The following is a 22374-nucleotide window of genomic DNA, read 5'->3' on the forward strand; positions in this document are numbered from 1 at the left end:
AGAGTTGGACCATAAGAAAGTTGAGCACCAAAGAATTGATGCTTTTGAACTGTGGTGTTGGAAAAGACTCTTGAGAGTCCCTTGAACAGCAAGGTGTTGGAAAAGACTCTTGAGAATCCCTTAACAGCAAGCTTTTGAACTGTGGTGTTGGAAAAGACTCTTGACAGTCCCTTGAACAGCAAGTCAATCCTAAAGGAAGTCAACCCTGAATATTCATTGGAAGGACTGATGCTGAAGCTGAAGCTCTAGTACTTTGGCCACCTGATGTGAAGAACTGACTCACTGGAAAAGATCTTGATGCTGGAAAGATTGAAGGCAAGAGAAGAAGGGGATGACGGAGGGTGAGATGGTTGGAAGGCATCGCTGACTCGATGGACATGAGTATGAGCGAGCTCTGGGAGTTGGTGATGGACAGGGAAGCCTGATGTGCTGCAGTCTGCAAAGAGTTAGATACAATTCAATGACTGAACTGACTGAACTGAATTCAATTTGACAGATACATAAGTATGCAGATATCCATACAGCACTGATCATTGCAAAATGTTAGTCACTCAGTCTTGTCCAACTCTTTACAACCCCATAGACTGTAGCCTGCCAGGCTCCTCCATCCATGTAGTTCTCCAGGCAAGAACACTGGAGTGGATTACCATTCCCTTCTCCAGGGGATCTTCCCAACTCAGGGATCAAATCCAGGTCTCCTGCAAGGCAGGTACACTCTTTAACACTGAGTCACCAGGGAAGCCTGGTTTGCAATTTAAAAAAAAAAAAAAAAAAAGGAAGTAATTCTAATAGAGATTGGTTACCTGGATGATCCATACAAAGAAATGTGGATATATATATAGCCATTAAAATGAAAATATAGGGGCTTCTCTGATGGCTCAGTCATAAAGAATCTGCCTGTCAATTCAGGAGCCATGGGTTTGATAACGGGCCCAGGAAGATCTCACACGCCACAGGACAGCTAAGCCTGCGGGCAGCAACTATTGAACCAGAGCTGGTGAGCTTCAATTACTGAGCCCACGCGCTGCAAATACTGGAGCCCATGTGCCCAGAGCCTGTGATTCACAACAGAGAAACCACTGCAATGAGAAGCTCTTGCACTGCAAATAGAGAGGAGCAACTAGAGTCACACAACTACAGTCTTTGCACAACAGCAAAGACCAAAAAAAAAAAAAAAAAAAAGCCATAAATAAATAATGAAAATATAGAATTATATATATATATTTATGTGGAAATATGTGTAAGCTATGTTAAGTGAAAAAGAAAAGGGACAGAGAAATTTGCAAAATATACATTCATCCAAGCAAAAAAATAAAATACATGTGTGCTTTTGAATATAGAGAGAAAATTTCTGGTAAGGACTATGTAAGAACCTAACAGTGGTCATCTAAAGGTAAGGGCTTCCCAGATGGTGCAGTGGTAAAAGACTGCCTGCCAATGCAGGAGACACAAGAGACTCGGGTTGATCCCTGAGTCATGAAGATCCCCTGGAGAAGGAAATGCCAACCCATTCTAGTATTCTTGCCTGGAAACTCCTATAGACAGAGAAGCCTAACAGGCTACAGTCCATGGGGTTGCAAAGAGTCAGACACGACTGAGTGACTGAGCACACATCTATAGGAAGGGCATGGGATGTTAATAGGGGAATTAACTATGCTTTCCTTATTATTAGATCTTAAAAAATAATACAAGCAAGCCTACTTTTATAATTTTTAAAAAATAATTAAATGGCAAATAAACAAATTAATTATCAAGGAAAAGAAAAAAAATTAGCATGTTCTCAAACAATTCCATATGAATGTAGTTAAATGATCTTTTTAATCTGAAGCACATGGCAGTCAATAGTTTTATGATACAAGAAAGAATACAGGATACAGGATTTGGAGCCAGACGGACCTATGATTGGATCCCAACTGTTGGACTCAATTGAGCAACTAAACAACAACACCCAGCACTTAGAGTGGAGCTTTGGACAGGTCATTTACACTTTCAGAAACTCAGTTTTCACATCTGTCAAACGAATATAACTATGCCTTCCTTACAAGGATATATATAAGGAAATTTGTCATAGGAACTGGCTTATACAGTTATGGAAGCAGCATGATCTGCTGTCTGTAAACTGGAGAACCAGGTAAGTTAGAGGTATAATTCAGTCCAAGTCAGAAAGCCTGAGAACCAGGGGAGCCCATGGGGTCAGCTCTAATCCAAAGCCAGATGCCTGAAAACTGGAGGGCCACTAGTGTAAGTCCCAGAGCCCAAAGGCCAGGCAACCAGGAGCTCTGATGTCTGAAAGCAAGATATATGGATGTCCAAGCTCAAGAGAGAAAGAGGGAATTCATTTATCCTCCTCCCTTTTGTCCTATTCATGCTCTCAATGGATCAGGTGATGCCCACCCACAGTGGTGAGGGCCAATCTTCTTAACTCAATCTATGGAATCAAATGCTAATCTCTTCCAGAAACACCCTCACAGACACACTCCAGAATAATGTTTTACTGGCTACCTAGGCATCTCTCAGCCCAGACAGGTTCATACATAAAATTAACCATTATATGAGTTTTCTGATTTCACTCTGAAAATATTCCTACCCACCCATGACTGCATTTCTATATTTTTTTTTCCCAAAAATACATGTTGGCTCATGTTTAGAAAAAGAAAAATCATCTATTAGTGGTTTAAAAAAAAATGCAATATGTGCCTATGTTTGACTAAAGGCCTCTGACAAACTTCCAAGCCAACTTTCCATGGGAAGCCAACCAGCTCTATTTGTTTAGCAGGTGATAAATTGTATCCTTGTCAATCATGTCTCTATGATATCTTCATGAGTAACAAGAGAACTTTGTTATAAAAATCTTAAAGGAAATATATTTCTCAGTCTTCTCAGTTTATTCTATAAGCAAATTCTTTTTTTTAATATTTAATATTTCTTTGGCTGCCCCAGGTCTTAGTTGTCACACATGGGATCTTTAGTGGCAGCATGTGAACCCTTAGTTGTGGCATGTGGGATCTAGTTCCCTGACCAGGGATCAAACCTGGGCCCCTTGCCTTGGGAGCAAGGAGTCTTAGTCACTGGACCACCAGGGAAGTCCCTATAAGCAAATTTTATAAAATGTAAAACAGCCCATAATCCTTTTAGCCTGTATTGCTAGTAAATATCACTACATCCAATAAATTTAGCAATGATTCCTTAATATCACCCAATGCACAGCCTATGTTCAACTGTCCCTGGTTTCTTAAAATACCCCCAGGTGTGGATGTGTCTGATGGTGAAAGTAAAGTCCAATGTTGTAAAGAACAATACTGCATAAGAACCTGGAATGTTAGGTCCATGAATCAAGGTAAATTAGATGTGGTCAATCAAGAGTTGGCAAAGTGAATAACAACATTTTAGGAATCAGTGAACTAAAATGGATGGGAATGGATGAATTTAATTTAGATGAGCATTATATCTACTACTATGGGCAAGAATCCCTTAGAAGAAATGGAGTAGCCCTCATAGTCAACAGGAGTCTAAAATACAGTACTTCAGTGCAATCTCAAAAATGACAGAATGATCTCTGTTCATCTCCAAGGCAAACCATTCAACATCACAGTAATTCAAGTCTGTGCCCCAACTGCTAATGCCAAAGAAGCAGAAGTTGAATGATTCTATAAAGACCTACAAAAACTTCCAGAACTAACACCAAAAAAAATATGTCCTTTTCATCACAGGGGACTGGGATGCAAAAGTAGGACGTCAAGAGATACCTGGAGTGAAAGGTAAATTTGACCTTGGAGTACAAAATGAAGCAGGGCAAAGGCTAACAGAGTTTTGCCAAGAGAACACACTGGTCACAGCAAACACCGTCTTCCAAGAACACAAGAGATGTCTACACATGGACATCACCAGATGGTCAATACCAAAATCAGATTGATTATATTCTTTGCAGCAGAAGATGGAGAAGCTTTATACAGTCAACAAAAACAAGACCTGGAGCCCAGCTCATGAGCTCTTTAGTGCAAAATTTGGACTCAAATTGAAGAAAGTAGGGAAAATCACTAGGCTATTCAGATACGGGCCTAAATAAAATCCTTATTATCATACAGTGGAGGTGACGAATTGATTCAATGGATTAGATCTGGTAGACAGAGTGCCTGAAGACCTATGGACAGAGGTTCATAACATTGTACAGGAGGTGGTGACAAAAACCATCCCCAAGGAAAAGAAATGCAAAAAGGCAAAGTGGTTGTCTGAGGAGGCCTGACAAATAGTTGAGAAAAGAGGAAAAGTAAAAGGCAAAAGAGAAAGGGAAAGATATACCCAACTGAACACAGAGTTACAGAGAATGGAAAGGAGAGATAAGAAAGCCTTCTAAAGTAAACACTGCAAAGAAATAGAGAAAAACAATAGAATGGGAAAGACTAGCGATCTCGTCAAGAAAATTAGAGATACCAAAGGGACATTTCATGCAAAGATGGGCACAATAAATGACAGAAATGGCAAGGACCTAACAGAAGCAGAAGGGATTAAGAAGAGGTGGCAAGAATACACAGAAGAACTGTACAAAAAAGATCTTCATGACCCAGATAACCACGATGGTGTAGGCTCTCACCCAGCCAAACATTCTGGAGTGTGAAGTCAAGTGGGCCTTAGGAAGTATTACTACAAGCATAGCTAGTGGAGGTGATGGAATTCCAGCTGAACTATTTCAAATTCTAAGAGATGATGCTGTTAAAGTGCTGCACTCAACAAGCCAGCAAATCTGGAAAATTCAGCTGTAGCCACAGGACTGGAAGAGGTCAGTTTTCATTCCAATCCCAAAGAAAGACAATGCCAAAGAATGTTTAGATTACCGAACAACTGCGCTCATTTCACATGCTAGCAAGATTATGCTCAAAATTCTTCAAGCTAGGTTTCAGCAGTATGTGAATCAAGAACCTACAGCTGTACAAGCTAGGTTTAGAAAAGGCAGAGGAACCAGAGATCAAATTGCCAACATCCTCTGGATCATAGAAAAAGCAAGGAAATTTTTAAAAATCTACTTCTGCTTCATTGACTACGTTAAAGCTTTTGACTGTGTGGATCACAACAAACTGTGGAAAATTCTTGAAGAGATAGGAATACTTGACCACCTTACCCGCCCCCTAGAAACCTGTATGTAGAACAAGAAGCAACAGTTAGTACTGGACAGGCTGGTTCAAAACTGGGAAAGGAGTACATCAAGGCTATATTTTGTCACCCTGCTTATTTAACCGATATGCAGAGTATATCATGAGAAATGCTGGCCTGGATGAGTCACAAGCTGGAATCAAGATAGTTGGGAGAAATATCAACAATCTCAGATATGCAGATGACACGACTTTAATGGAAAAAAAGTGAAGAGGAATTTAAGAGCCTCTTGATGAAGGTGAAAGAGGAAGAGTGAAAAAGTTGGCTTAAAACTCAACATTCAAAAAACTAAGATCATGGTATCTGGTCCCATCATTTCATGTCAAATAGATGGGGAAAAAGTGGAAAGAGGGACAGATTTTATTTTCTTGGGCTCCAAAATCTTTGCAGATAATGGCAGAGATAGTCTTTTAAGACATTTAAGTCTTTTAAGGCTTATCCTTGTAAGAAAAGCTATGACAGAACTATACAGGGTATTAAAAAGCTGAGACATCACTTTACTGATAAAGGTTCATATAGTCAAAGCTATGATTTTTCCAGGAGTCATGTATGGATGTGAGAGTTGGACCATAAAGAAGGCTGAGTGCTGAAAAATTGATGCTTTCAAATTGTGGTGCTGGAGAAAACTCTTGAGAGTCCCTTGGACTGCAAGAAGATCAAACTAGTCAATCTTAAAGGAAATCAGTCCTGAATATTCATTGGAAGGAATGATGCTGAAGGTGATGCTCCAGTACTTTGGCCACCTCATGCGAAGAGCCTGTTTATCGGAAAAGACCCTGATGGTGGGGAAGATTGAGGGCAAGAGGAAAAGGGGGTGACAGAGGATAAGATGGTTGGATGGCATCACTGACACAATGGACATGACTTTGAGCAAACTCTGGGAGATAGTGAAGGACAGGGAAGCCTTGTTTGCTGAAGCCCATGGGGTTGCAAAGAGATGGGCACGGCTTGGTGACTGAACAACAACAACGGCCTATGTTCAAATATCCTTGGTGTCTTAAAATACATTTTCCTATCACATTACAAGCAAGTTCTGCATAATATATTTGGCTATAAGTCTCTTAAATATATAAAGCAAAACTTACAGACTTAAAAGTAGGAATATCCAAGTCTACAAAGATAATGGGAGAATTTATATACTTTTTTGCTAGGTGACAAAACAAGCAGTCAAAAATTCATCTTTGATAATGTTGGTAGGAATGTAAATTGCTATAGCCATTCTGGAAAACAATTCTTCAAAGAATTAATAACTCTTTGATCCAGAAATTCCATTCTTGTATATATTCAAAGGAAAGGAAATCACAAGTGATATCTGTACTACCATCTTTTATTGCAGCATTCCTCACACTAAGCCAAAATATGAAAGCAACCTAAGCATCCATCAATGAATGTTTGAATAAAGAAGATGTATATATACAATGGAATCTTATTCATCATGAGAACGAAGGAAATACTATAATTTGTGACAACCTGGATGAGTCTAGAGGGCATTCTGCTAAGCAAAATATGCCAGACAGAGAAAGACAAATAATATATGGAATCACTTTATATGTGGTTAAAAAAATCAAACTTATAAGAGATAGAGGGTAGAATAGTGTTTGCCAGGAGCTGGGGACGGGAGAAATGAGGATATCTTGATCCAATGGTATATATATATCCATTTATAAGATGAATAAAATCTGAGGATCTAAACATACAGCCTAGTGACTATAGTTAACAATGCTGTATTATATACTTGAAATCTGCTAAGATTGTAGATTGTAGGCATTGTAGATTGTAAGCTAAGGTTGTAGATTGTAGACATTCTCACCAAAAAAAAAAAAAAAAAAATTAAGGTGAAAATATCATTAAAGGTAAAGAAGAATTGATCTAACGGACATATGCAGAACATTCTACCTGACAGTGAGAGAATTCACATTCTTCCAGGTGTACGTGGAACAAACCTTAATTAATCCCATGCTGGATCATAAAGCAATCCTCTACAAATGTGACAAGACTAAAATTGATCATGGCAGGATTAAACCAGAAATCAATGATAGGAAGAAAATTAGAAATTAACACCAATTTCTGGAGATTAATCACATACTCGTATATAATTTAAGAGTCAAAGATGTCACAATAGAAGTATCTGAAACATAATAACAAGGAAGAATACTTTAACAAACTTGGGAAGGGCATTTCTTGAACTGGGAAGAAAAAGCATTAATTTATAATGGAAGCATTGTAAAACTGAGCTACATTAAAATTACACATTAAATAAGTAGCTTCTTATGGGAAGAGGGTAAAGTTAGTGAATTAGAAGGAATACAAAGAAAACTACTTAAGGGGTGGGGTTGGTAATGTTCTATTCCTTGATTTGGTTAGTATTTATATGAGCATATTCACCTGTATTAATTCATCAAGCCATAAATTTATGACAGTTTTCTGTATGTATATGAATATTTGCCAAAAATTATTGTAAAATATAAAGTTCTTAAGCATAAAAATAACCCTCCAAAAAGCAATTCCTTTAAAGATTAAAAAAAAACATAAAACTAAAACTAGATAAAAGTCTAAAGGCAACTTAGAGACTTACTCTGTATTAAAAGATTTGGATACAATAATGTTATGTCAAAGATATTTGACATTTAAATATAAGATATTCTCCATTTAAAATTTTATGTGGAGAAGCCATGACCTAAAATGAACATGGATAAGTTTTTTCACTTAATTTTTTTATTGTGGAAAAATGCACATAGAAGTATATGTAAGGAGATCACATCAAAACCTATGAAACATTGCAACAAAAGCTATAATAAAAACTGAAAGTATTAGCCTTTAAATGTTTGCATCATTAAGGAAAAAGTAACAAAAAAGGGTGCATTTTTAGTATATCTCTGAAGAACATTGAAAAAAATCAATAAAATATGCTGAAAGAACTAGAAATATGGAATTTAAAGATAGGAGACAAGAAAGTTAATAAATGTAAAACAAAAAAAGAAAGATAATAATGCTCTCAAAATACAGAAGAGTAACAAAATTAGACTCTTCTTGAGTCTGATTGAGAAAAAATAGAGTAGTCCCCAAGGGTCTTTCAGCCAATCACCCTGGGATGTGCCCCCCCCCACCCCCCACCAGGTGGCAGAATCATTCCTTGGTCCTCCAGGCTGCAAAACCACCCATGTCAGGAAGTGGACCTGCCTACCAGTGGGCCAGAACCAGCCAAGGACACCCCAGGCTATACAGAAAACTGCCAGGGCCCAGTCCTGCCCACTAGCAGGTCAGCAGCTGGTCCCACCACAACAGAAGGACCTATGCCATAAATAGGAGTCACCCCCAGAGCATACAGCTCTGGTTACCAGCATATTGCTGAGCTTCATAGGAAGTCTCCCACAGGAATAACCAACTCACTTAATACATAGAAATAAACACAGAGAATTGGGGGAAATGAGGGGATAGAGAAATACACTCTAAACGAGGGAACAAGACAAAACCTCAGAAAAAGAACTAAACAAAGTGGAGATAAAGCAATCAACCTGATAAATGGTTTAAGGTAATGACTGTAAAAATTGCTCAACAAACTAAGGAGAAGAGTGGATGAACACAGTGAGAATTTAACAGGGTCAGAAAATACAAAGAAGAACCAAATGAAGTGGAAGAATACAGTAAGTGAAATTTTAAAAATACACTGGAAGAAATGGAGGGTAGATTAGAGGAACAGATCAGTAAACTGGGAGATAGAGTGGTAAAAATCACTCAAGCTGAACAGAAAAAAGAAAAAAAAAAAAAAACTAAAATGAATTTAAGATAGCTCTGGGACAACATCAGGCATACTAACCTTCACATTATAGAGGTCCTAGAAGGAGAGGAGAGAAAGAAAGGGGAAGAGAACTTATTTGAAGAAATAATAGCTGAAAACTTCCCTAACCTGAAAAAGGAAATGGATATCCAGGTCTAGGAAGTGAAGAGTCTCAAACAGATGAATTTAAAGAGATCCACACCAAAACACAATGAAATTAAAATGGCAAAAATTAAAGATAAAGGGCATATCTTAAAAGCAGCAAGAGGAAAGCAACTAGTTAAGTAGAAGGAAACTTCCTTAAGATTACCAGCTGACTTTTCAGCAGGCCAAATAAACAATCTAAACTTACACCTAAAGGAACTAGAAAAAGAAGAACAAACAAAACTCAAAGTTAGTAGAAGAAAGGACATAATAAAGATCAGAGCAGAAATAAATGAAATAGCTACTAAATAAGCAACAGAAGAGGTCAATGAAACTAACAGCTGGTTCTCTGAAAAGATAAAATTGATAAACCTTTAGTCAGGCTCATCAAGAAAAACAGAGAGAGGACCCAACTAGATAAAACCAGAAATGACAGGAAAGAAGTTACAACTGACATCACAGAAATACAAAGACTAAAGCAGTTTACTACAAATAATTATATACCAATAAAATGGCAACCTAGAAGAAAGGGATACATCTTTAGAAATACACAATTTTCTAAGACTGAATGAGGAAGAAATAGAAAATATGAGCAAACTGACTGAAATATGAGCAGGAGTGAAACTGAATCATTAATTTAAAACCCCCCAACAAATTAAAGTGCAAATCTTCTGGCTTCACAGATGAATTCTACTAAATATTTAAAGAAAAGTTAACACTAGCCTCAAACTATTCCCCCCAAAATTGAAGAAGAAATGCTTCTTAATACATTCCATGAGGCCAGCATCACCCTGATACCAAACCAGACAAAGACCCAACCTCCTCCCCAAAAAAGAAAATTATAGACCAAAATCACTGATGAAATAGATTTAAAACTCCTCAATAAAACTCTAGCAAAACAAACTCAACAGCACTTCAAAAGGATCATATACAAAGATCAAGTGGGATTCATCCCAGGTTTGGTTCAATATCTGCAAATCAATGTGATGAAGTGAAAGTCGCTCAGTCGTGTCCAACTCTTTGCAATCCAATGGACTATACAATCCATGAAATTCTCTAGGCCAGAATACTGGAGTGGGTAGCCTTTCCCTACTCCAGGGGATCTTCCCAACCCAGGGATCAAACCCAGGTCTCCTGTGTTGCAGGTGGATTATTTACCGGCTGAGCCACAAGGGAAGATACATCTATTTAACAAATTAAAGAATCTCAATGATCAGAAAGAGCTTCTGATAAAAATTCAACACCCTTTAAAAAAAAAAAAACTCTCCAGAAAGTGGGTATAGAATAAAATACCTCAAAACAATAAAGGTCATATATGACAAACCAAGAGCTAAGACCATACTCAATGATGAAAAGCAGACAGCATTTATCAAAGATCAAGAAAAAGAGAAGGGTGTATGCTCTTGCCACTTTTACTCACAGCAATCAGACAAAGAAAAAATAACAGACACCCAATATTAAAGAAAGACAATTTGCAGATAACATATATATAGAAAATTCTAAAGATGTCACCAAAAACTATTAGAACTAATAAATGATTCAGTAAAGTTTCAGACAAATAGATGGCATATAAAATGGGGAATCAACAAAAACAGTGAGAGACTTTATTTTTTGGGGCTCCAAAATCACTACAGATGGTGACTGCAGCCATGACACTAAAAGACACTTGCTCCTTGGAAGAAAAGCTATGACCAACATAGACAGCATATTAAAAAGCAGAGACGTTACTTTGCCAACAAAGGTCCCTCTAGTCAGAGCTATGGTTTTTCCAGTAGTCATGTATGGCTGCGAGAGTTGGACTATAAACAAAGCTAAGCACCAAAGAACTGTTGCTTTTAAACGGTGGTGTTGGAGAAGACTCTTGAGTGTCCCTTGGACTGCAAGGAGATCCAACCAGTCAGTCCTAAAGGAAATCAGTACCGAATATTCATTGGAAGGACTGATGCTGAAGCTGAAACTCCGGTACTTTGGTCACCTGATGTGAAGAACTGACTCATTGGAAAAGACCCTGATGCTAGGAAAGATTGAAGATGGGAGGAGAAGGGGTCAACAGAGAATGAGATAATTGGATGGCATCACCGACGTGATGGACATGAGTTTGAGTAAGCTCCAGGAGTTGTTGATGGACAGGGAAGCCTGGCATGTTGCAGTCCATCAGGTCGCAAATAGTTGGACATGACGATAGACTGAACTGAACTAAACTGAAAGTTTCAGATTACAGAATTAATATACAGAAAGTTGTTGTGTTTCTATACATTAATAGCAAACTATCAGATAGAGATATTAAGAATACAATCCCATTTAAAATTATATTAAAAAGAATAAAATACCTAGGAGATAACCCAACCAAGGAAGTAAAAGCTTTGTACTTAGGTAACCATAGCCACTGATGAAAGAAACTGAAGACACAGACAAATGGAAAGATACACTGTGCTCAAAACTTTGAAAAGTTGATATTGATAAAATGTACATACTACCCAAGGCAATCTATAGATTTAATGTAATTTCTACTAAATACTTTTGCAGAACTACAACAAATAATTCTAAAATTTGCATGAAAACACAGAAGACTCTGAATAGCCAAAACAATCTTGAGAAAAGAAGAACAACGCTGGAGGTATCATACTCCCTGATTTCAAATTAAACTACAAAGCTACAATAATCAAAACTCTATTGTACTGGCACAAAAACAGACATGCAGATCAACTGAATGGAATAGAGAACCCAGAAATATACTTATCTAATCAATTAATCTATTTCAAAGGAGATAAAAATATATTAATACAATATATAATAATACAATACAATATAATAATATAAAACTATCACAATATAATAATAAAATTATGCTAATAAATATATTAAACAATAAATACCCTCTTCAATAAATAGCATTAGGAAAAACATGACAGTTAATGCAGAAGTAGCAAACTGAAATACTTTCTCACACCATCTACAAAAATAAACTCAAAATGGATTAAAGACAAATGTAAGATGTGAAGCCATAAAACTTTTAGAAGAAAACACAGGCAGTATATTCTCAGATGCTGGTCTTACAATATTTTTTGTTGGATATGCCTCTTTGGCACTGGGAAACAAAAGCAAAAATAAACAAATGGCACTATATCAAGCTGAAAGCCTTTTGCATAGTGGAAGCAATTAGCAACAAAACAAAAAGGCAATCTACTGAATGGCAGAAGATATTTGCAAATGATTTATCTGATGAGGTTAATATACAAAATATAGAAAGAACTCATGCAACTCAACATCATAAAACAAACAACCTGATTAAGAAATTGGCAGAGGACCTGAATAGGTATTTTTTCAAAGAAGACACATGAAAAGATGCTCAACATCACTAATCATCAGAGAAATGCAAATGAAGGCCACAAGGGGACACCACCTCACACCTGTCAGAATGGCTACTATCAAAAAGACAAGAAATAACAAGTGTTGGTGAGAATATGGAGAAAAGGGAACCTTAGTACACTGTTGATGGAGATGTAAATTGCTACAGTCACTATGGAAGATAGTACAGAGGTGTGTCATAGAACTAAAATAGAATGAATATATGATACAGCAGTTTCACTTGTGAAAACAAAATATTAACTTGAAAGATATATGCACTCCAGTGTTCCTTGTAGCATTATTTATCCAATATGATAGTCAAGGTATGAAAGCAATCTAAGTGTCCATCAACAGATGAATGGATAAAGGAAATGTGGTGTAGATGTTACAAGGGCAGACTACTCAGCCATTAAAAAAATGAAATCTCATCATTTGCAAAAATATGGATGGGTCAAGAAGGTATTATGCTTAGTGAAATAAATCAGATAGAGAAAGATAAATACCACATGATCTTATTTACATGTGGAATCTAAAAAACAAAACAAATAAACAAGCAAAATGAAAACAGATTCAAAGATAGAGTTAACAAATGGGTTTTGCAGGAAAGGAGAGGGCTTGTAAAATCAGTGAAATAGGTGAAGGGGGTTAAGAGGTACAAACCTCTATTTATAAAATAAATAAGTCATGGGGGTATAATACACAGCATAAAGAATATGGTCAATGGTATTGCAATAACTTTGTATGGTGAGAGATGGTTACTAGACTTATGGCGATCTTTTCATCATGTATGCAAATGTCAGATCATTATGTAGTATAATATTTCAGTTTAAAAAAGAAAAAAAAAATAGAACAGATAATACAGGTTTTACTTGATTCTAAGAAGGAATCATAGGATTCTGTGATGAGAAAAAAACCTTAGGTGAACCAACACAGATAACACAGCCAGGGGAAAGTTTTTCCTAATCTAAGAGTAAGGACAACCTAGATGAAGTATATTTGGGTCTAGCAAAGGGAAGATTTCTAGGATGTTCTTGAGGTTAGAAAGAGCACCGTGTGTTCAAAACCACTCAGTTTCCATATTTAGGACTAAGCAAATGAGGATCATATGGGGTAGAACTTTGCTTGAATGTATGAATAATATCACAGAATCTGTTTTTCTTTGCCAATAACCACAGGGTGGCAACAACAGGAAAAAGAAGAAACATCTTTTTATCAAGATATATACTATGGTAATATATTATATTATATAACATTACATGTAGATATAAACTGTATAAACAAGCCCTGTATAATAATTGTATGCTATTTGAAAGAGATTTTTTTTCTTGCTTTCAACTTTTTCAAGCTTTCAACTCAGAGAATTCTACTTGTGTAGCTTATTTCATCATGCAACTTAACACCACATTTGTTAGTCATTTCCTGTGTGTCCAATCTACTATGTGGATAAGTTGGATCTCCAGCAACCAGAAAGTATATGAATAATCTCTGTGAAGCTCTTACTCACTATGCCTTAGTGATTTGAATACTAATTAGTATTTGTAAAGTAGGAGGAGAAACAGGAGTTAAGTAGTGGTTGATTTTCATTACCTGATAGTAACAAACATTACCACAATATTATTGCAGAGAATAGCATCCTACTGTCCTTTCATCTTGTCAGTTTAAAGAAAATGAGTCTTTATCTCATTCTGCTAGGAAAGATTTGAAACAGATAAGGATAATTAAAACAAGGTCTTCAAAAGGTATAAAAATAATAGTGAATAATAATAGTGAAACATTTTATATCTTTTCTAATTGTCACACCCACATACACAAGGGCTTATTCAATAGATTCAATTGTATATCTACAACTCAAACTTGTTCAGTATGTTAGTCATTATCCTACTCCCATCTCAGAAGGTACACCATGGACCTCTCCATCCTTCCCTCTAAATCTACTCTCCTGCATTTTCTATCTTCATATTCCTTCCTTTTCTATGTTCATATTGCACAAACACTGACCCACTTTCCAATAGAAATATGGGAGTCATCTTATCTCTTCAACTTTTGTCACATCCACTAAAACAAAAAGACCTCCTGGGACTTCCCTGGTGGTCCAATGGTTAGGAATCTGCCTGCCAGTACAGGGGACACGGGTTCAACCCCAGGTCAGGAAGGTCCCACGTACCATGAGGCAACCGAGCCTATGTACCACAACTACTGAAGCCCGCGCTCTGGAGCCTGAGTTCTGCAACAAGAGAAGACACTGCTATGAGAAGCCCATGCACCACAGCTAAAGAGCAGCCCCTGCTTGTTGCAACTAGAGAAGGCCTTACACAACAGTGGAGACCCAGCACAGCCAGGGGGAAAAAAATCTCCCTGTCCTATTGATTTTACCTCCTGAATTATATTTAAATCCCATATCTTCTTCATCTTCACTGCTACCACTTCAGGCCCTCATTCCAACATTCAGATTCTTGTAATAGCCACATAATTTCCTTCTGACTCATCTTGTGCCCTTCTCTAATTTATTTGGTGTGTACTGGTTTCAATCAATCCGTACAAAATGGAAATCTCACTGCCTCTCTCCCCAGTTTAAAATCCATCATTGTTCCCTATAGTATTTTGGATTAAATATAACATTTTTCATTTTGTCTCTAAAGTTATTCATGATCTGCACTTTGCCTCTCTGCCGTATGTACCTGACACAATAGCCAGGCTGAGCTATTATACTTGTATTTAACTGCATACCATACTGTGTATTCTTCTGGGCCCTTGCACACACTGCTATTGCCTCTCTTGAAGTTTTTTCCCTCTTTTTTATACTCTCATATCTTTCAAACACTCCCCAAACCTGGCTACGTTGTATTCAACCTTAAAGATTCAGCTCAAATGTCACCTTTCCCACCTTCATCAATCTGGGTTATATGGCCTTCTTTGTACTACTCTATGATGAAGGTTGGAAACTGTTTTCTGTGAAGGGCCAAATAAGAAATATTTTAGGTTCTGATAGTATCCATGGGATTCTCCAGGCAAGAATACTGGAGTGGGTTGCCATTTCCTTCTCTCAGTAGGCTACACAGTGGACCCTAAAAAGATCCATGTCTTAAAACCAGGAAACTATGAATGTTACCTTATTTGAAAAAATGACTGTTGCAGATGTAATGGGTTGTGAGATGAAACCATCCTGAACCATCCAGGTGGGGACTAAATTTAATGATGTGTCCTTATAAAAGAAACATATAGGAGAGGATAGGTAGAAGAGGAGGATGCAGTGTGACCATAGAGACAGAGGCTGGAGTGGAGTGATGCTGCCACAAATGAAGCAATGCTGACAGCCACTGGAAGATGGATATGGCAAAAAAAAAAAAAGACAGCTCTGGAACCCTGTGGGGAATGTGGTCCTGTCAACACCTTGATTTTGGATTCTGACCTACACGATGTGACAGATCAATGTCTATTATTTCAGGCACCCAATTTAGCTAATCCAGGAACACATGTAGCAAGCTGTACAATCTCAACCACAACTATCCAGGTCTGCCACAGTGGTGTGAACGCAGTCATAGACAATATGTAAGCAAACGGGCATGACTGTGTTCCAGTAAAAACTTTATTCAGCAAAACAGATGGTAGGACCGATTTGACCCACAGGTTGTAGATTGGCACTTATAGAGCAGTAATCATCATACTTGATTATTTCTCCTCTAGAATATCAGCATATTGAAAGCAAGAACTATGACATATATCTTAGAATTTCTAACTTAAGAATCTCAAACTTTAATTCCTATAGTGGCCAGGTAGGTGAATTAAGTGAGTGAGACAGATTGGATGAAAAAGTGAAAGTGTCACCTAATGATGGCCACATCTGCTAGGATCCTGGTAAATATTGCCATGCTAGTGCATGCTAGTGCTTCCCTCGTAGCCCAATCAGTAAAGAATCCACCTGCAATGTACAAGACCAGGGTTCAGTTCCTGGGTTGGGAAGATCCACTGGGGAAGGAAATGGCTACCCACTCCAGGATTCATGCCTGGGAAACTCCATGGACAGAGGAGCCTGGCAGGCTACAGTCTGTGGGGTCCAAGAGTCAGACACGACTGAGCACCTAAACCCCCACCAGGGCTGCATATCTAGGAGGACCACCATATGAATGGTTAATGATAAATGTATATATATATTGGGTTGACAAAAAAATTCATTTGGGATTTTCCATAACATGTTGGGCAACCCAATAATTACAAGATAATAGAAGGGATAAATGAAGTAATAATTTTAAAAGTTTAGTCCTAAAGAAGGAAAGAAAAATAGAAAAAGCAGTAACAAAACAGCCTTAATAGAACATAGATAATCTGCCCTCTTAGTGCAGTAAGCAGCACATCAGTCTCATAATAGAACATAGATAGCAACATGATATATAAATCAAATTATGTCAGTTATTATTTTAACTGTAAATGAACTAAATACACCAAGTAAAGGTTTATGGTTGTCAGATTGGATTAAACAACAATATCTTGTTTAAAGTGTCACACTTTAAGTATAAAGATACAGGAATGTTAACAGTAAAAAAATAAACAAAACATATGCCATGCAAACAATAGACAAAACAAAGGTAGTGTATCTATAGTAAAATCAGATAAAATAGATTTAATGCAAAAAGAATTACCAAATTTGCAGATATAAAGTAAAAAGGATAATTAAGAAACCTCATAATTGTAAAAGGATCAATTCAGCAGGAAGTTATTTACAATCCTGAGTTTTTCTGTACTCCATAACAGAGCTTCAAATATTAAAGGAGAAATGAACAGAATGAAAAGGCTCAGTGAACAGATTCATACTCTTAAAGAAAAACTTCAGCATACTTTATTTAATAGCTCATAAGACAATCTAACCAAAAAAACTGTAAAAACAATATCCAATTAACTAACTTGACCTAACTGGTTTATATAGAATACTGCCTTAAACTATGACAGAATTCACCTTTTCAAGTGAACATGGATTTTTTTACCAAAACCATGAAGAAAATCTCAACAAATCTAAAAAAAGTCAGTTGATCACAGAGTTGTCTTTACACAAGAGAGTCAAGATAGAAATCAATAACAAAATATAACTGGCATAATGCCAACTGCTTGGTAATTAAATACTTTGCTGTTTTTCAGTTGCTCAGGTGTCTGACTCATTGTGATGCCATGGACTGCAGCAGATTCTTAGCCACTGGACCGCCTGGAAGTCCCAATTAAATATTTTAACACCTATTAATTTGACAATTTGGGTGAAATGCATAAGTTTCTAAAACTATATACATAATTTACCAAAACCAAAGTGGAAAATTTGACTAGCTCAGAATTTAAGCCAGTATTTGACTAGCTTAGCCATATTTTATCTATTATTCAAAAATCTCTCCCAAAGAAAACTCTAGGCTCACATGGTTTCACTGGTAAATTCTTAGAAAAATTGAAGGGAAAAAAAAAATACCATGAATCGTGCACAATTTCACCTAGAAAACAGACAACTGCTTCTAATGCAACTCTTATAAGAGCAGTATAACTAGAATTCCAAAATTTGACAAGGACATTACAAGAAAGAGAATTAACAGAACCAATCTTTCATAAACACAGATGAAAAATCTTTAACAAAATATTAGACAACTGAATCTAGTGATATATAAGTTGAGCTTATTCTAGGAATGCAATATTGGCTTAACATTTAAAAATTAAACTAATCGTATTAATGTAAATAAAAGAAAAAAGATCATATGACCATTTTGATAGATGCAGCAAAACAATTTGACAAAATTTTTCTCTTCCTCATGTATTTTTATATTTAAAAACAAAGCCTTCACAAATTTGGAATAAAAGGCAACTTTCTTAAACAATTAAAGAATATTACCAAAACAACAACAATAGCAAACATCATACCCACTGGTGAAAAACTGAAAACTTTCCTTCTAGCCTTGGGCATGAGACAAGGATGCCTTTCTTACTATTTATAACTGATATTGTACTGGAGGTCCCAGCATTGTGGTATAGTAAATGTGTATATATATATATATATATGAATTTGAAAAGAAAAAAAAGTTATTATTTATAGACAACATGATTATATGGTAGAAAATCCAAAAGAATCTATAAATTCTGTGAAGTAATATTGAATCTGCAACATTGCTGGATAAAAGGTCATTCTTGAAAAATCATTTGTATTTCTATATATTATTTACAAATAGAAAATTACATTTTAAAATACATTATTTATAATAGAATATATTGACTACATAAAAATAATTTTCATGAAATAAATATAAAATATTAGGTTAACCAAAAAGTTTGTTTGGGTATTTGTAAGGTGGTATGAAAAGCCTGAATGAACTTTTTGGCCAACCCAATATTTATAATACCTCAACACTGGAAACCAAAAATATCCTTGAGGGAAGCTACATATTTAAATACATTTAGAAATAAACATTTCAGAAAGCTTTTAACATTCAGAAATCTCAATATTGTAAAGATGTCAATTTTTCCCAAATAAATCTATAAATTAACACTACCCCAACCAAAATTCTAGCAGGATTTTTTGGGAAAGCTGACAAAGCTAGTGATGCCATCCAACCATCTCATCCTCTGTCATCCCCTTTTCCTCCCGCCTTCAATCTTTTCCAGCATCAGGGTCTTTACAAATGAGTCAGTTCTTCACATCAGGTGGCCAAAGTATTGGAGTTTCAGCTTCAGCATCCGTTCTTCCAATGAATATTCAGGATGGATTTCCTTTAGGATTGACTGGTTGGATCTCCTTGCAGTCCAAGGGACTCTCAAGAGTCTTCGCCAACACTACAGTTAAAAAGCATCAATTCTTCTGTGCTCAGCTTTCTTTATAGTCCAACTCTCACATCCATACATGACCACTGGAAAAACCATAGCTTTGACTAGATGGACCTTTGTTGGCAAAGTAATGTCTTTGCTTTTTAATATGCTGTCTAGGTTGGTCATAGCTTTTCTTCTAAGGAGCAAGTGTCTTTTAAGTTCATAACTGCAGTCACCATTTGCAGTGATTTTGGAGCCCCCCAAAATAAAGTCTGTCACTGTTTCCACTGTTTCCCCATCTATTTGCCATGAAGTGATGGGACCAGATGCCATGATCTTAGTTTTCTGAATGTTGAGCTTTAAGTCAACTTTTTCACTCTCCTCTTTCACTTTCATCAAAAGGCTCTTTTCATCAAGTGACTTCTTCACTTTCTGCCATAAGGGTGGTGTCATCTGCATATCTGAGGTTACTGATATTTCTCCCGGCAATCTTGATTCCAGCTTGTGCTTCCTTCAGCCCAGCGTTTCTCATGATGTACTCTGTATATAAGTTAAATAAGCAGGGTGACAATATACAGCCTTGACCTACTCCTTTCCCCATTTGGAACCAGTCTGTTGTTCCATGTCCAGTTCTGTTTCTTTTTGACCTGTATACTTATTTCTCAACAGGCAGGTCAGGTGGTCTGGTATTCCTTCTCTTTAAGAATTTTCCACAGTTTGCTGTGATCCACACAGTCAAAGGCTTTGGCATTGTCAATAAAGCAGAAGTAGATGTTTTTCTGAAACTCTCTTGCTTTTTCAATGATCCAACAGATGTTGGCAATTTGATCTCCGGTTCCTCTCTGCCTTTTCTAAATCCAGCTTGACCATCTGGAAGTTCACGTTTCACATACTTTTGAAGTCTGGCTTGGAGAATTTTGAGTATTACTTTGCTCACGTGTGAGATGAGTGCAATTGTGCGGTAGTTTGAACTTTCTTTGGCATTCTTCAGTATTCTTGCCTTGAGAACCCCATGAACAGTATTGAAAGGCATGAGCCATCAGGAACTCCTAAATTAAACCACAGTTTGAGATTACTACTACACTCACGAGGATGGCTAAAATCAGAAAGTGCCAAGAGTTGAAGGAGATGTGTATGTAGCACTTGGAACTCTTACACATTGTTAGAAGGTTTGTAAATTGGTACGTTTTTGACTACTATTAAGCAGTATCTACTAAAACTAAAAAGGGTCCATACAATAGGATTTTATTTACATGAAGCACACAGAGGCAAGCCTAAGCCCCTCTGCAATACAAGTCAGGATGATGGTTACCTGAATGGAGGAGGGCACAGGTGTTTGATAGGAATACCAAGGAGTGTTCTGAGAAGCAGGAACTCACCCTGTTTCCTGATCCAGATGCTGGTCACAGGAATGTATCTAATTGTGAAATTCATTAGGATTTACACTTACGATTTGAAAAACTATTATATGTATATTCGTCTCCAATAAAAAGTTCAAAATACACTAACAACTCATTTTTAGAGAGGAATTAGACTAGAAGGTTGAGACTGATGTACATCACTAATTTCACCTTACAATAATAATGTTCCAAAGAAGTTATCTTTTTAACTCACCTTATGATCTTAGCTATGAGCCACCTGATAAAATACCTTTCTCTTAACCCTAGAAAATCACTCCTGTACTGCCATGGAAGGCTGAGATGGGGCAGGTGGGGGAAATCCTTCTTCCCAATCAGAAGATTTATTTCTATAGCCTATATGTTATTCTTAAATTCAGTTCTCCATTGCCTATACTTATAAGTGCCCTCTTTCCCCCTCTTGCTTCTAGAAACAAATAGAACTTTCAATTAAAACAGAAGAAAACAGCCTATGTATTCTAGGTCCTAGAAAACAGGTCCTATTTTGACAAAACATCAGTTGCATAATTTATTTTTCACATAATCTAAACTCATTATCTAACAATACTTATATTTTAACTGTATCTTTTTCTATATATTTTATTCCATAGCAGTATGTTTTCTACCCACCCCCTACCCATTTTCTTAGGGGAGATGTCTCAAAGGTTTATTTTCATATTATAAACTACTAAGAAAGGAACAGGCTTTGAAGTTTTGTGAATAATACTCACTGAGAATCTTCTAGCATAGCAGTCATGCACTGCACATTCAACAATTAGTTTTTGAGGACCCTTGGGGGAGGTCAGGCAATGATCTGAGCACTGGGGGTACAATGGAATAATGGTCAAGCATAGGTTCGGAATTTAGGTAGCCTGTATTCAAAATCCAGCTAAATAATTTTCCACTACCGCCACCTGGGAAGCCCAAATAATTTACTACCTGTGTGATCTATTAATATGATCTATTAATTCTATTATTTTTACGACTCAACTTACTCATTTATGGGGCTTCCCTGATGGTTCAAATGGTAAAGAATCCACTTGCAACTCAGGAGACCCATGTTTGATCCCTGGGTTGGGAAGATCCCCTAGAGAATGGAATGGCAACCCACTCTGGTATTCTTGCCTGGAGAATCCCATGGATAGAGGAGGTCCGTGAGATTGCCAAGAGTCAGACATGGCTCAGCGACCAAGCACGTGTGCTTGCGCACTCACACACTCATATACACACTATCACTTATGAAATAGGGATACCAGTAATTTCTCTCTTGGCCCTGTTAGGAAGGTTAAATGGCATATTATGTGAAAATCACTTAGAACCCTCCTTAGCACGTGGTAAACACGCCATATGTCAGCTGTTATTACCAGAGGTGACCTAATTTTTGCCAAATCGCCTGTTGACAAATGACAAACTTTATCACCACCACACCTACCTGCCATGTCTTTTCTGCTAGACACCCCATCCACACGAGTGAGGAAATGACAAACACATTAACTGAACTAGCAACTAAGATTGTTGCGCTGGAAAGCCCTTGGTCCATTCCAGCTCCTGCCTTTTATAAGTAATGGCACTAAAGCCCAGAGAGGTTGCCCCTCTTGGACTGAATCTCACACAGCTAATGAGGGAGTGAAACTGGTGTCAGACAGACCTTGAGTCTGCACATTTCCAGTCCAGGTGTTGGGGTGAAGAAACCTGTAAACTGGAAAATTAGCACACTCTCAATTGGCTCATTTTTGATCCCACCAAAGTGTTAGTCGCTCAGTTGTGTCCGACTCTTTGTGACCCCATGGA

General features: G+C 37.0%; 1 protein-coding gene across 2 annotated transcripts in view; it reads right to left on the bottom strand.

Moving 5' to 3' along the window:
* Positions 1-22374, bottom strand: part of RTKN2 (rhotekin 2) — a 171133-nt gene that overhangs the window by 147652 nt on the left and 1107 nt on the right. The gene's annotated exons all lie outside the window — the stretch shown is intronic.

The sequence above is a fragment of the Muntiacus reevesi genome, chromosome 2, assembly GCF_963930625.1.
Source record: "Muntiacus reevesi chromosome 2, mMunRee1.1, whole genome shotgun sequence".
In the NCBI taxonomy this organism is placed as follows: domain Eukaryota; kingdom Metazoa; phylum Chordata; class Mammalia; order Artiodactyla; family Cervidae; genus Muntiacus; species Muntiacus reevesi.